Genomic DNA, 17,518 nt, shown 5'->3' with positions numbered 1-17,518 from the left:
CCATGCTTCGCCATATGGAGGTCATCACGGCGGGGATAGAACCGCCCAAAAAGTGCTACAATCAGGTTTCTATTGGCCAAAATTATTTAAGGATGCACATGCCTTTGTTAAAAATTATGATAGATGCCAAAGAACCGGAACTATCACGAGGAAGCACAAGATGTCCTTGCAAAATATTCTGGCAGTAGAGCTTTTTGATGTTTGGGGGATTGATTTCATGGGACCATTCCCATATTCTAATGGGCACAGGTACATCTTGGTGGCGGTCGACTATATTTCTAAGTGGGTGGAGGCCATTGCTCTTCCTACTAATGACGCAAAGGTAGTGGTAAGCTTTGTAAAGAAGCACATCTTCACACGTTTTGGGACTCCAAGAGTGTTGATAAGCGACGGGGGAACTCACTTTTGTAACAAATTGCTGAATAATATTCTTGCAAAATATGGAGTTAAGCACAAGGTTTCCACTGCCTATCATCCCCAAACGAGTGGTCAAGTAGAAGTTTCCAACAGAGAGGTAAAGCAGATTTTGGAAAAAATAGTAAGTGGGAATAGAAAGGACTGGGCCGGGAAGCTGGATGATGCATTATGGGCGTATCGCACTGCATACAAGACCCCCATAGGTACTTCTCCGTACAGGTTGGTTTATGGGAAGGCATGCCATTTGCCCGTCGAGCTTGAACACAAAGCATATTGGGCGATTAAAAAGCTAAATATGGAGATGGACTTGGCCGGTGAGAAGAGATTGCTACAACTCAACGAGCTTGATGAGTTTCGATTGCATGCGTATGAAAATGCCAAATTGTATAAAGAAAAGACCAAAAGGTGGTATGATAAGCACATCCAACATCGTGAGTTTGAGCCAGGTCAAGAAGTTCTCTTGTTTAATTCAAGGCTAAAGCTTTTTCCAGGAAAGCTTAAATCTCGATGGTCGAGTCCGTTTGAAGTGGTTAGTGTGAAACCTCATGGTGCGGTGGAATTGCGTGATACGGGTTCCAATGCGACATTCTTGGTAAATGGCCAGAGAGTAAAACACTATTGGGGTGGTGACATTTCACGTCACAAGACCTCGATGGATTTAGTGGAGGCATGAAGAACGTGTTGCGTCGTGCCGCGACGTTAAATCAGGCGCTTCTTGGGAGGCCACCCAAGTTAGTTAGTTCATTGTTTTGTAGGAATTAGATCTTGTATGTATATAAAAAATAAATATAAATAAAAAAAGGGGTCCAGATATGGGAAAATGAGGCGGATGCGTCGCATCCCCCTCAACATGAAAAAATTGATGGACTAATTGCACAAGGCAGTGAAGTCTGCCCATCGCGTCCACAGCAGCTTCCAAAAATAATTCAGAGAAGTCACTTAGGACGCATCGCGTCCAAATATGCATCTCAGGTAAGTATTACTTAAAACACTTAACCACCTAAATCCCCTGCCTCACAATTTTCCCTTCAACCCGTCTTCCTCGTTCTTTCTTTTAATTTAATTGGCAAAAAAAGGAATTCTTGCGACGCATCCAAATACGACAGGTACGTATCGTCTTCCTCGTTCTTTCTTTTTCTTCTCTCCTATTACTCTTCTCTTCCCTCTCTCAATGGTAGCAACAAGTTAGGTTTTGCCAATTTCAAATATCACACATGTGATTAAGAGAGGAACTGAAAAAGTTTGAGGTTTAGGGCTGTCGTTCTTGTTAGTTGTAATGGTTGCGAGATGATAAACTATAATTCCTTTCATCTCGTTAATTTTGGGAAGGTAGTCGAATTACACAACTGATAGAATGAACTAGGCACAATTGTTGCATATCACATGTTCGACGAATTGCCCATGAGGTAAATTTAGGCGCCGGTGAAGTCTGAGTAACCGAGCAACATTAGTATATGCTAGTGAATAAGTGTGAGGTCGTTTGTGTTGATTGTGTACAGCAATGTTTTGAGCCTATGATATATTGTCTAAATAAATTGAACATCCGGCACATGCTAGACATCGTGAATTATAAAGTGTTACTTGATTTAAATTGTGTGAGCGATATGCGTAATGATATATCGTGAGAATAAGTGTGCGGTCGAGTGAGGTGCTATGTGCAATTGAACATGGTTAGTGAGCGTCGCTCGGATAAACCTCATGTTGGGCATAATGATATCTATATAGCGCAATGCTTATTTGTAAAATTTGAAGAGAGTTATCACATCCCTGCTGAAAGCCATGAGCTATAGTTTCATGAATTATTGAATGGCATGACTCTGCGAATAATTGGAAGTGCAAGCTGTTGCAACTGCTTTATAGCTGAACTTCACTGTTTTATACGCTAATTGTTGATTTCTTTGCATTGTAGGTACTTAGGTTCATAAATGGCCGCAACGAGTAAACCGTCCAAGCAACAAGACAAATATAATAACAAGCAACCGCCCAAAAAGCCTACCGGAAAGGCAGCAGGTGCCCCAAATCCACAGAAAAAAGGAAGCGGACTGAGAATGAGAAGGAACTGCAGACTAGGCAGTTGATTGATGAATCAGAGCAAGAAGAGGAAGAACCATTAGTAATGAGGACATTGAAAAAGGGTATTACAACAACATCATTAAATCCACCAAGCAAAGGGATAGAGATAAGAGAACCTGTGACATACCAGAGAAAAGCCTCCAAGCAGAGTGACCCGAATGATAAAGGAAAGCAGAAGATTACTGCAGAATCTGAGTCCGAGTCAGATTCGGATAATGAGCTTCTACATGGCGACATGAGTGTCGAAGATGAGGGTGAACCAATAGACCGAGCTGCTTGGGAGAAGAGCTTTGTTAATGAAAAGGCATTTCGAGCTTATAATAAGATATTGGGTTCAAAGAAGTACATTCCAGAAAAGCCTATCAACATCGGAGCACTTAAGAAAAAATACCCAGAGTTTCTACAATCAATTCGAGAGGTGCAACAATGGGGACCTATTTTGAAGGGCCATGGCAAGGCCAACCTCACTATCGTCAGAGCGCTTTACGCCAATTGGCGTCACTCCAGGGGCAGCATTGTGAGAGTACGAAGGGTAGATATTAATGTGTCAGCTGAAGCTCTGAATAATTTCTTAGGGGTGCCACACACACTAACAGATAGGTTTGACTCCATATACAAAACACCAGATTATGCACACATTAAGTCTGTCCTATGCCCTACCAGGAAGGATGCAAATTGGAAGCATGGGAGTATGGAGTACCATTATATAGCCAAGGAATTCATGAGTGTGTTAGCACGTGTGGCTTTAAATTTCATATGCAACTGCCTGATGCCATGCCAACACAAAACTGATGTCCCTCGACACCGAGCACTAGTATTGTATGCTTTATTAGAGGGGATACCGCTCAACTTGGGAGCCATCATGCATGACCAAATGCAACGTACCAGGATGAACTACAAGTGGAGGTTGTTCTTTGCAAATACCCTATCAGCTTTCTTGACAGAGATGGGAGTACTATGGGACAAGGAGAATGACGACGTTGAGCCTAATGCTCCAGAACCATATGATGTTACTCAGGTACTAGAGCCGAACAAGGGAAGGTCTTCTAAGCTCACCATTCAACAGTTGTTTGAGCAAATGCAAGCGGATATGCAAGAGAACAAGGCTGAGTTGATAGCGACTCGTGTAGAGTTGAGTGCCACCAGAGACGAGTTGAGTCAGACTCGTGCGGATCTAAGCCGAGTCCGGACTGAGCAGGCCACGATGATGAGGGAGATATCATTACTCCTCAGAGCTCTGGTTCAACGTGCAAATATAGACATCTCACAGCTGATTGCATCGTCCACTGCCGGACCATCCACTCCTGTTCCTCCTATAGTCCCTGAGGCTCCACACACCAGGCCTACTGAGGTCGTTGTACCACCTGCTACAGAATCAACTCCAGTTGGTGATGATAGGACAATGACAGCTCTCCCTATGCGTGAGGATTATATTGCAAGGCCGGAGGGGGTCTTGATGAATGCCATGGATGCAGATGCTCTTCCACAGACTGCGGATGAGCCTTCCACCTTGACTTGAGGGAGTTTCTTCTCACCCTACTTTACCTTATTTGTGTGCATTGAGGACAACGCACAGTTCTAAGTGTGGGGTGGGGGTTATTCATATTTTTTGTGTGGATGAATGTACTTAACTGTTACAATTTGACTGTTGGGGGCTGTAATATTCACTAGATTAATGGCATGCAATAGTAGTAAATTCATCTATATGGAGTAACTCTCAGTTGATTCTTGAAATTAGTGTTAGTATTAGGAGATTGACAGAAAACTAAAGAAAAGCACAAAAATAGAGTAGTAGCCTTGAGTAATTAGTAAAAATTTTGTGTAGGTAGTAATAATCCCCTGTGATTTTCTTTGTGCATCGGTTCTTTTTCATGAGATGTATTTTGAACCGGGTAGTAAATTTTTTCTTTTAGAATAGATTAGAGTTAGAAAATAAATAGAGGAAGAAATATGAGATTCCTAGGGATCTCTTGACTTGTTTGATAGTAGCATATTCAGGCTTTGGCATGTGTAGTGCCTTTCCTATATTTTAAAATTGATCATGAAGCCTTTATAAATTGGATAGCATGTTTTGTGACACCTATGTCTCGTTTACATGACTTATGTTCACTTTGTGCTTAATGCTTAATATCTCGTTGCTCCGTGAATACTTACATTGTTTGAGAGTCGGAATGTGTCCTTAGTGAGTCATGTGCCATGTGGGGTGAGGTTTTTGTGTTGTTCATATATTGTACTTGTGTCTAGAACTTGCCCGGTATGTGAGTTGAAGCGAAATTTGAGGTGATGCTCGGTTTGAAAAATGATTTTAGGCTTTCTTTGATCTTTTTGAGCTTATTGCTTATCATAAATAAAATTTATCCCTAGTTAACCAATTTGAGCCTATTGACTTTTATTTGGTACCCACATTATAAGTCTATACCCTTTTTATTCTTAATTGACATTGTTTTTATCCTTTTACCTCTTGAAGCACTTTAGTTGTTAGATGAGCGCTAAAAGAAGTAAGAAGGAACTAAGTGTGAGGTGGCTTTTGAGTGGAACCAATGAAAGGAAGAAAAGTGCACTTGTTTTGTAAAATAATACACCACTAGCGAAAATTGAAAAAATAGTTAAAAAAAAGAAAAAAAAAGAAAAGAAAAAATATAGATGAATAAATTGTTGTCTTGTTCTTGCTAGTGGGTATGAATTAAAGTAGTGCTTAAAGAAAGAGGAAATATTGTTGGGGATGATATTATTTTTGAAATTGAAATGGTGTTGAAGAATTTGCGCTTAAGTTATTTGGTGATGTGTTAAAGTGCTTAGGAGGTTGAGTCACTATTCCTAAAATATATCCTACCCGTCCCTCAGCCCACATTACAATCATGAAAAAGTCCTAATTGATTCTAGATCGAGCGAGCTTACATTAGTAGAGATTTACATTAAGGGCAAGCCTATGGTACCAATTGCATGCATGTGACTTCTTTGTGAGAGTGAGCGATTTTCTTTGATATATGTGAGTTATTAAAATATATTTGATCATGAGATTCGAATGTGTGGATTGAACTCGCTCTCTTGTTCTTGTTGTGAGGGCACATGGTTTCACGAGGGATAGGTAGCGTTATTAGACTTTTCTATGATGTTGGGTGTTCAATCCATGAGTGCATAGTGATATTGAGTCGGTTTTTGAGGTTAGGATTGTTGTGAGCATGTTGTCTTTGTTTGAATATTTTTAAAAGAATGACACAAGTAAAGGTAAGTGCATATGATGCATATTCTAGAGCCTAATTGTGGCAAATGACCATGGTCATAGGTGTGGTGTGCTTTGAATGATAAGATCTTAATTTTGTTTTGTCTACTATAGTGATGGTTTGTTTGAGGACGAACAAAGGTTTAAGTGTGGGGTAGTGATATTTGGCATATTTCGATATGTGTTGATGTTACTTTACCCATGTTTTAACCACTTTTTGATGTTATTTGATCTTTAAAATGCCCAACATGGTTTAATTATTGGTTTTATGACTAATTGAGTTGTGTGTGATGAATTAGGGTGTTTGGAGTGCAAAAAATATGAAGAAAATGTGCTCTAGGTAGAGGAAGAGAGATTGGATGCGTCGCATCCAATCTAGATAAAAATCAGATTTCTTGCACCCTTAGCAGTGAAGTCGGCCCATAGCATCCGCCATAGCATCCGCACCTAGGCAAAGCTGAGATGGAGGAACAAGGGTTGGATGCGTCGCATCCACCCTCGCATGTGAAGCTGAGAAATGGAGGACGAGGTGGATGCGTCGCATCCACCTTAGCATCAATCCCTGAAGCCGATTTGGACTAGGAATAGGATAACTTTGGCCCACGACTTTTGTACGCAATATATAAGTCAAAAACGCCTCCTTTAGGTCATCTAACATATTGGGAAGGGGGAAAAAGCCACGACAAAGCTGGGGAACTACAGAATTCATCTTGAGTTCTTATTTTTCCTTATTTTATTGATTCTTATGCACTCTTGTGAATTATTTGATGATTGCATGAACATGAGTGGCTAAGAACCCTATTATTCTAGGGTCATGGGCGATACATGAATGTTGATGTTTGAAGTTTAATTTGACAAAGTTGATTTTATCATATTGGGTTGCTTATTTAATTCTGTTTTTAATTAATTTGCTGAGTAGTTAACAGTGAATTACTATCTACGAATCTAGAGTTGAACTCAAAAGTGGGAATTCTAGATTGCATATAGAATTAAATAGAGCAAGTTCTTGAACCCGGACATCGGGAAACGGATTCGCAATTAGGATAGAAATATACCTAATTGCCTTTCTCGGTTGCAATACAGGAATTGTAAATACGTTCTTGTTAATCTTAATTCCATAGACATATAGGCATTAAGTTAGCTTGAATAGGCGAGTAAGAACTTGACAGATTTTTATGAGTAATATCAACCCTGTCAATCAACAATCCAGATAAATCAATTAGTTATTTTAAACTAAGAATGCAACATGATTGTTAGATAACCCGTGACCCTGGAATATTATATCCTATTGATTGTTATTCAAAACTATTTAAGTGTTGTGGTTGATTCCTAGTATTTCATTACTTGATAGTCTTTAGGTAGTAATTCAGAAAATTATCTATTTTGTAAGAAATAATTTGAATCGATAAGCTATTCGAGTTTGAATTAGTCAAAAGTTAATCATAAGTCTTCGTGTGAACGATACTTTATTCACTACTCTATTACTTGACGACCACGTATACTTGCGTGAGTGTGTTTGACCGCAACAACTATTATCATTTGCTAGCCATGAATTAATCCATACAATTTATAGCCCCAAACAAATTATAATGGCCGGCCAGATTAGAGGAACTCTCATATCCCCGTACCTATCCTCCATTTTTATATAATATTGATTCAGAATCAATCAAATCTCAAACTTAAACCCACAGATCAATCCGTTAATAGCCAACCACAATAAATTACTTAAAAGCTTGAATTTGCTTCAGTGACATTCTAGGGCTGCACTTTCAGTTAATAGAAAAAGGTCCACTAATTCAATCGTTTTGATTATTGGATTCTAACTAATTCATACATCTTATATGATGATATATATTCAGGTCTTGGTTGAGATCCAAAATAATGGAAGTCAAACCAATCTGGAATTTTCTAAAATGGACCACAAGCTTACACCAAGAATGCAAGTTTCATATGTGGTCACACTAGCTGGAAATCAGACATTTCATTTCAGCTGCAATAATTTTCATGTTCATGGTCTATAGATTTGTAACTTTTACTACTTTAAGTCTTACCTCAGCAACATATATAGTTGTTTGTCGGTCTGAGACTTTAATGGCCTTTTAATTTCTACATGTTGTAGTCACTGGTCATGGAAATCTTTTAGTTTCTACATGTAGAGTTTAGAAAAACCAAAATTAAAAGAGAACAATGGGTAGAGAGTTCAATACTTCAATATATTTCAGCATCTTGGGAAGTGAATAATTATGCGCGAGCTTGTTGTATGAGTTGTATTCATATCTGCATCTGTTTTAATGCAGAAATTACAGCAAATCCGTCAGCCAGGTTCACTTTATATATACAAAATTTATACATTGTACAACAGTCTACAGGGAAAGTCCTTTGTCAGGGGCGAAAGCCGGCTCAACAAAGGACTTTTTTCAAGGGATCGTCGACAAGAACTACTCATGAAGACCCAAAACCTCAGTATGTGGAAAATTCTTCCAATCCGGGTCGGAAAGAAGGGTGGTGCCTTAGCTCATGGGTGTAAAAACTTTTGGTCATGTGCTATCTGCTTGTCCAAAAGGCCAAGCCAATGTAACCGGAAAGGAAGAGTTTGATCCTGGGATACACAAAAGCGCTCGGGATACATTAATGATATATTATGGATACATTGCAAGATGCACGATACACTCTATATACAAATTTTATGTAATGTATATACGAAATAAACTGTCACTATACAAAAAACATACTAAAATAGACTGTCATTACACAATTTTTATACAATAGACTATCACTATACAAAATAGACTGTCACTATACAAAAATATACTAAATAGACTGCCACTATACAATTTATATTTTCATTATACAAAAATATACTAAATAGACTGCCACTATACAATTTATATACACTAGACTTTCATTATACAAAATATATACAAAATAGACTGTCACTATACAAAATACATACTAAATAGACTGTCATTATACAAAATAGACTGTCACTATACAAAAAATATACAAAATAGACATTTCGGGCTATTAGATGTAATATGTTTGGGCCGAAGGGCTATTTTGTGTAAGTGGGAAAAACCATAGGCTATTAAAATTTTGAGGGGCTATAGAGGGTAGTTTTCTCTATTTTATTACTTCCTTCGTTTCAATTCATGTGAATCTGTTTGACTGTACACGGAGTTTAAGAAAAAATGAACACTTTTGGAATTTGTGGTCCTAAACAAGTCAAAAATGGGTCCAGAGTATTTGTGTGGTTATAAAAACTTCTCATTAAGGGTAGAATTATAAGTTTAAGCAAAATTATTTTTTTGAAACATACCAAAAAGGAAATAGGTTCACGTAAACTGGAACCGAGGCAGTATCACACTCAGCTCGAACTTTACGTAATGTTTACCGGGGAGTTTGGGAAGCAGCAAGAGGGAAAGGACAAAGAAGATGTGAGCTGGGTCTGGGCTTTTTTAATTTTTAGCAAATGTAATATGCTTGGGCTATAACTTGTGATCAAAACTAATGGGCTAAGCGGTTGTTTAAGTTAGTGTCCGACGGTTACATATCTAACTTACTCAAAAAAATTCGCGCATAAGTAAATTATTAGAATTGCATAATTCATAAAATATTATATCAATATTGGTCAAATGCTATCAATATTAGCTAATTAGTTATTTGTAGCAAAAAAATTAAATTTTTGCTTTCTTTTGAGTGTGTATTGTTGGAATAGATTGGATATATCTTAAGGAGTTTGAATCTCAATCTTTGGATGATTTGATAGAATTTTGAGATGGTTTGAATTGAAAAATCAAAGTAGAAGATGAATATGGAAAGAGATAATATGTATATCTCATTGTGTATCATTTGTATATCACATATGTATCATGTGTGTATCAAATGTATATAACATTATATCAATGTATGTGTGTGCGATACATGCGTCGTAAAAGAATTTTTTTAAACGCAATTTTAACTACGAATTTTGATACCAAGCCAGTTTAAATCACCTCTAAATCTTGCTCAAATCTTGTCTATTGCCTAATTTATATTTTTTCAACGAATTCCAACCATATCATTGAAACAAATCCTTTTTTGCCTAATTTCTTTTACTATTGTATATCATTATTGTTAATGAATTCTGACTCCAAACTAGTCTAATTCATTTTCAAATTTTCTCAAGTTTTGTATATTGTTTCATCTATATATTTTTTTTTCTACTCTCTCAGGGTAGGGGTAAGATCTGCGTACACACTACCCCCAGACCCCACTAGTAGGATTTTACTGAGTCGTTGTTGTTGTTGTTGTTGTTGTTTCATCTATATGTTTTCAACGAATTACAAAAATACCCATTGAAAAAAAATCATTGTATACCTATATTTTTTGAATGTTGTATATCATTAATATTTTTTTGGCTATTTTTTATAGCATGACTAAAATGACTAATTATTGATAAATAGTGTCTGCCGTAAGATTCTCAACTTTGTTCAGGCCCATTAAAATCGGACAACTGCGAAAGAAATTAAACTTATCATAAAAATCATTGCCTCATGTTGATTTTTATCATTCAAACTATTCTATTTATGAGGTTTTCTCACTATCTGATACGATAATTAGTATGCATAGAGTGTTGAATTTTCTCGTCATTTTCTACTACTACTTTCTATGTGTCTGTTGGGGACATCAAGATATAATTTAGTAGCTGCTTTTTTTTTTTGGTAAAAAAAAAAGTACCGTTCTCTCTTTTATTTTATTTTATATATATACGTCAAACTCCAAAAAGTGTAATGAGATTAGCACTTTGTATTTAGGTTGCATTTGGAATGGAAAATAATTAAATAGGTTTGATTATAAGGTTTTAAGTCATAAACGTATCATGATCAGAACACCTTAATTATCCTTATTATATTAAATTATGTTCAGCAGTGGCAACTCAATCTACATGACCCTTCTTTTCTAATAATTGTTTTTAGTACATCTTATCAAATATCGTAAAAGACAAAAATACATAAATGGTGTCAAATATATATCAGTGAAACTACCTTGCATCAGAAACGTAAGATATGACCCCTACCCAACCCTAAAAATTTGGTAGGGTACTACTAACATTTTACAATGATATTTAGATATAGAATAGAGAACACTATACACGTACGAGTCGTATCTAGTACTTACAGTAATTTATTAATGGGGATTTGATCGCTTCGAAGCGGGGGTGAATTCATTGGTTCACATGAATTTTGTATTAACTTTTATTCAATATTGTATGTACTAAGAAATTTCCTAATGTCTACAAATATTTAACTTTAAATTTAATTATTGTTATACGTTGTATATATATAATAATTTGAGGTCATTATAAGTACCCTACTTATAATGAGGTTGCGGTAGTTCGTACATGTGAAGGGGAGAGACATAAATGCCCCGGTCAGAAGCTGTGAGAGGTTGACCATGGCGGGCATGAGAAAGGGTAGGGGTAAACCAAAAAAGTATTGGAAATGAGTAATTAGGCGGGACATGACATTGCTTCACCTTACCGAGGACATGACCCGCGATAGGAAGGTGGTAGGTTGACAGGTAGCTGTGAGTTTCGCTTAGGCTTGCCAGTAGTACTAGTAACTATTCTTGTATTCTCTTATTCCTGGTTCTTTATTACTTATTGTGTCATTCGCTTCCATTACCCTATTACATTGCTGATGCTATTGCTTGTTACTTTATTTTTATTGTTTCTTGAGTCGAGAGTCTATCGGTAACCAAGGGCGGAGGCACAAGCCGCCCTACGGGTTCGGCCGAACCCAATGGCTTTTGTTCAAACAGTGTATTTGATGATTTGAATTGAAGAAATATGTATAAATATTAAATCTAGAACCCAATCATTGACACTTGAAAATCGTGATCCCAAAATCTAGAACCCATAAGGTTGAAATTCTGACACCGCCTCTGTCGATAATAATCTTTCTACCTTTATAAAATAAGAATAATGTATGCGTATACACTACCCTTCCCAGACCTTACTTATAAAATTAAATTGAACTTGTTTGTTGTTGTTATATTATCGGTACCCGTACTCTAGCACTGATATTTTTTGTCAATCTTCATGCTTAAGCATCAAGTTACACAATGGTATTTTTTACTCATCTTTATATATTTAATTAATGTACTCTCAATGGCATTTTGAGTTATTTTTATATATTTGAATTTGTCTTTAATCTACTAAATAGCAAAATATACATATTAGAAATGCAATACACCAAATCTTCACCAAGGTTTCTTTCTTTTAGTAATATATAGTATTTTATGTCTGGTAGGTGGTGGACCTCATTCCTTCCCCTTCCCCTACTTCAATAAATGTCTTTGTCTAACATTAATCGTGATAACAAGCAAAAATATATAACGATATTACACAAATATAATATTATTGCATCAATAATATCTCATGCCTTTGTAGCTAAAATTGGAAAAAGGGAAAAGTTATATAAGCAATGAGTAGGAAGAAGATTATTCCCTTTTATCCATTAGTGTTAAACAACATCAGACAACACTGACTATTTTAATATGATGAACATTAAAAACCCTTTGGGCCAAAAACAGCATGATTATTAATTTAACTAACACCTCTTATGATTAAAGTGGCAGAGATACATGATTAGGATACCAGATAGTTGGGTACAAGAGTTATTAGATGTGGGATAAATTTATCCTTAAATTAAGTTTCATTGTCGGAAGTGAATTTAGTTTTCGATTAAACCATGGATTAGCTTGCTTATCAAGATATTTTTAGAACTTTTTGGTTTTAAAAAAAAAGAAATTAAACTTCACCTTGAAGGCAATGGTCCGATCCGACAAAGGTTTGTAGTTGATGTACTTTTGGTTGTACGATTTGCACCATTTTGTTCTTGTATAGGTCAAAATCTGTCTCAGTACTTAGGGCAAAATAATATCGAGAAAAGAGTCACCCGAGGTCGACCAGGAGATAGCGAGGCTCGTGGTCGAGATGCAAACGATGGTCGATGTCGAGCACCGCAAAAAGAGTTGTAACAACTAGTTTATTAGAATAGAGAATTAAAGAGAATATTCTATACTTGTACTTCTAGGGTTTACTGGCGGTATGTCCCATATAAATAGGAAAAAAGTTAATGAATATGGGTATGTGATATTCATTGTGATAAGAGCAGACTTTGCTAAAAGATTCTCTCTCTCTCCCTCTTGTAAAGATACAAACACTACTTTTTATCAAGATTCTTGCTCATATTATTTCACACTTTTCCATCAGATCCGAGAATATTTTGAATGTTCTAAGATCTGTCTGTCACTCATTATTGTCAGGAGGAATAATCACCTAGCTCATTGTTTATTGGGTGAACCACTTCTCATATTTACTTAAATGACATTTAATGTTATTTATTGCTAGTTACTTCTACATTAATACAGATAATTTTCGAAACACATATTGAATACTACTGTCGATTCTCTACTAGATTTGTCTGAACACTAGCCATTTTGTTAGAATCCATATCTAGAGATATTATCATTAACCAGGTTTAACCTGTTATTGTATAAATATAATCGTTTTTACCAGAAGTTGATCTTCCTGGTAAAACAATTTGGCACCGTCTGTGGGAATTTTCTTGTTAATTTTTTAGTTTCCTCTAGATCTACAACTAGCACTGACCGCTAACGTAAAAAAAAAGGAAAAAAAAAAGAAAACAAGAACAAGATCCCTTTCTCTTTGTATACACAGATCTAATATGGCATGTAACCGAGAAGAAAGAATGAGAATAATGAGTGACCTCCCAACCAAACTCATGAACATCATCAATGAGAGCTATGGAGCAGTGGATGAGGACGCAACGCCTAATGCCTCCCCATGCGAGGTGGGTCACCCCCTCCCCACTGCAGCATCACAAAATCTCTTGGTAAGGGAGCCTCCACATCCGTGGTGGAGGAGGCGCCACCAGCAGTAAGAACGCTCCTTGAGGCCTGGATAACTGACACGCTAACCAGCGTCCTCCATAAGCCCGAACAACACGATCAATTCCCTCCTCCTCCTCCACCGACAGGTATTACTCACAATGTCATTAATAGTGCACTTGACGACACTCTCGCAGCCATTTTGAAAAGGATGGAGGAAATGAAAAATGAGAATAAAGCACTTCCGGACCAAATAAGAGAACCCCAAGAAAGGGTCGATAAGATACCGGGTTCCCCTAAGCTCTTGCCGAACAGAGATGCCAGTCGGTTTATCGAGCAGTCGTACAGTGATGATGCTGTCCCACATGCCAGACCAAAGACCTTTAAAATGACGCCCTATCTGAAAATATATGATGGCATGACCGACCCCGAAGACCATGTGACTCACTATGTCACCGCTGTGAAAGGCAATGACCTCGCCAAGGAACAAGTATCCTCCATTTTGTTAAAAAAAATCCGGCGAGACCCGGGAGGAGCATTAACATGGTATTCACAACAGCATGCGCGTTCTATTGAAGCCTTCGAAGAAATGGCCGATAAGTTCATAACGGCCCATGCTGAGGCCAAAGAGGCAGAGGTGAGAGTAAACGACATATTTGCTATTAAATAGTCTCCGAGAGAAAGATTGAGGGATTTCCTCACCCGGTTCAACCGAGTAAGAATGACCTTGCCGAATGTATCAAAAGGGATGGCGCTCGCAGCTTTTCAAAATGGGCTGAGCAGAAATGGTTCTAGGGCAACAAGAAAGTTACTAAGTCAGCTTATGAAGTACCTCTCCAACTACTTGGGATGAAATACACAATGCATATTGCGCCGAAATCCAAGCAGACGAGGACGACCTCAATGTGCCGACCCATTAACTGACCTCAGTGCAAGCCGAATCCAGAAAATCAAAGAAATGATATCAGAAGAGATCTCACAGCCGCGCGACTCAACTGGGAACGGAATCTACCATATGTCAGAACCGCCATTGCGTCCTCATCCCGCCATGAAGAGGGCCCGCCCCGATCAAGAACAGGGACTCAACGGAACAAAAGAGGTATGCCTCATTTATTATCTACTCACAATTTTTGTGTGTCATTTACAAAAATAGTCTACGCCTTGGAGAAGGCGGGACCAATAGTGAAGTGGCCACAAAAGATGAGGTCAAACCCGAATACCAGAAAATCAGATGCCCTTTGCGAGTTGCTAGTTCCATCAAGAGCGAGGACACAAAACCGAGGATTGCATCGCCCTAAGACACTCCATGTTTCTATCATGTCTATTATTTACTGAATTTCATTCCTTACATACTCGGTACATTATTTGTACTGACGTCCCTTTTGCCTGGGGATGCTGCGTTTTATTCCCCCAGGTCCCGATAGATAGGTCGAGAGTCCTCCAAGTAAACTATCAGCTCAGCGGAAGATGTTGGTGCGCTCTATTTGCTCCGGAGTTGCTTGTTTGGTCAGTATGATTTAGACGTGTATTGTTTGGTATGGCGGGGCTCTGTCCCGACGTTTATGATAAGTATGTACTCTTAGAGGTTTGTAGATAGATGTCATGTATACAGATACTTGTATGGACTTGTCGGCCTATATGTTAAGTATATAATGGATCATATTGGCCTTATAGGCCCGTATGTCACAAATATGAGTTTATATATCAGGTTGGGTCGTTCTATGTCGGGTATTCCCTCATGTTTACTCTGATTATCTCATGACGCTCCTTATGGCCCACTTACCTATGATGTGTAATAAGGAAGATACGTTACATTGGTACTCGGTTGAGTAAGGTATCGGGTGCCCGTCGTAGCCCATCGGTTTGGGTCGTGACAAAAGTTATCAGAGCAGTTTTGTACTAGGAAGTCTACAAGCCGCGTCTAGTAGAGTCTTGATTATGGGTGTGTTATGCACCACACTTATAAGCAGGAGGCTACAGGGCATTTAGGACTGTCGTAAACATGCTACGACAGGGACACCCCAAAGAGTTACTGAGCGATGGGGGAAGGACCAACTTTGCCAGAGGATGTGAACAAGAACAGGGATTCACCAGAACGAAAGAGGTATGCCTCATTTATTATCCGCTCATAATTTTTGTGTGTCACCTAAAATAATAGTCTACGCCTTGGAGAAGCTGGGACCGATGGTGAAGTGGCCACAAAAGATGAGGTCAGCCCCGAATACCAGAAAATCAGATGCCCTTTGCGAGTTGCGAGTTCCATCAAGAGTGAGGACACAAAATCGAGGATTGCATCGCCCTAAGACAGGAGGTCGTAAATATGCTACGACAGGGACACCCCAAAGAGTTGCTGAGCGATGGGGGAAGGACCAATTTTGCCAGAGGGCATGAACAATATCAAGGACCGTCGAAACCACCCTCGCCAACCCGCACCATCCACATGATCATTGGAGGCAGTGACAATGCTTCTATCAAAGTTCACCACAAGCTCAAACAGTCGATCACCCACGAACGGTATGATGAACTCGAAAAAAGTATCATCTTCGATAAGTCAGATACCAACGGTTTGGCTTTCCCTCACTATGATGCCCTTGTTATCACTTTATGAATTTTAGATACCGACGTGAGACGCATTATGGTAGATGATGGAAGCGGCGTGTGCATTATCCACCCTCGAGTACTTGCATAAATGAAACTCGAGGATAAGATAGTACCGCGCTGTATCACACTAACGGGTTTTAACAATGCAGTTAAGCGAACATCTGGCGAGATCACACTCCCCGTCCTAGCCGGTGGCGTCACTTTGGAAACCATATTCCATATCATGGACCAAGACACAACATACAACGTCATAATAAGGCAACCATGGATACACACAATGAGAGCCATCCCCTCCAGCCTATACCAAGTCCTCAAATTCACAACTCCATGGGGAATATTCAATATACGAGGGGAACAACGCACATCCCAGGAATGCTACTGCATTGCTCTAGACTGTACGGCCACTCAACAAACAAAGGACAAAGAAAAAGAGGCATAGCAATCAATAAGGTCGAGGTCAATATGTGATGAGAACGAGGACGTCATCAGAGATCCCGATACGGTCGAAGCTGCAGGATCGACCGTAGAGGACATCGACCCCATTTAATTAGACAGCAACGCCCACAACAAGAAAGCTTACATCGGCAGCAAACTTCAAGAACCAAGCAAGTTTTATCAATTCTTAACTGCTAATGCGAACTTGTTTACTTTTAGCCATGCAGATATGCCAGGTATACCAAAGGAAATCGCCACGCACAAATCGAACGTCGATCTATTCCACCCCCCGATGAGGCAGGATAGGCGTAAGTTCAACTCCGCAATTAATGACGCAGCACGTAAATATGTGGAAATATTGTTGGAAAATGGCTCTGTGAGGGAGTCAAAATACCCCCAATGGGTCGCCAACGTGGTCATAGTGAAAAAGAAGAATGGGAAATGTCGGATGTGCGTAGATTTCACAAATCTGAACAAAGCATGCCCTAAGGATTCATTTTCATTACCCCATATCGACCAACTCATCGACGCAACGACCGGGCATGAAAAAATGCGGGGGACGTACTGCTACAGGGTCATGCCCTTTGGACTAAAAAATGCGGGGGCGACTTACCAAAGGTTAGTGATGAGGATGTTCAAAGACCAACTCGGTAAAACAATGGAAGTCTGTATAGACGACATGCTGGTCAAATCCAAAAGGAAAGAAGATCACATCGACCACTTGAGAGAAACCTTCGACATACTGAGGAAATACAGAATGAAACTGAACCCCGAAAAGTGTGCATTCGGTGTGGCCTCAGGAAAATTCTTAGGTTTCCTAGTGTCACAGCAAGGTATCGAGGTCAATCCTGACCAAATCAAAGCCATCGAAGGGAT

This window comes from Nicotiana tabacum, chromosome 24, assembly GCF_000715075.1.
Source record: "Nicotiana tabacum cultivar K326 chromosome 24, ASM71507v2, whole genome shotgun sequence".
In the NCBI taxonomy this organism is placed as follows: Eukaryota; Viridiplantae; Streptophyta; class Magnoliopsida; order Solanales; family Solanaceae; genus Nicotiana; species Nicotiana tabacum.
The sequence above is the reverse complement of the archived record's forward strand: the minus strand, read 5'-3'. Positions refer to the sequence as shown.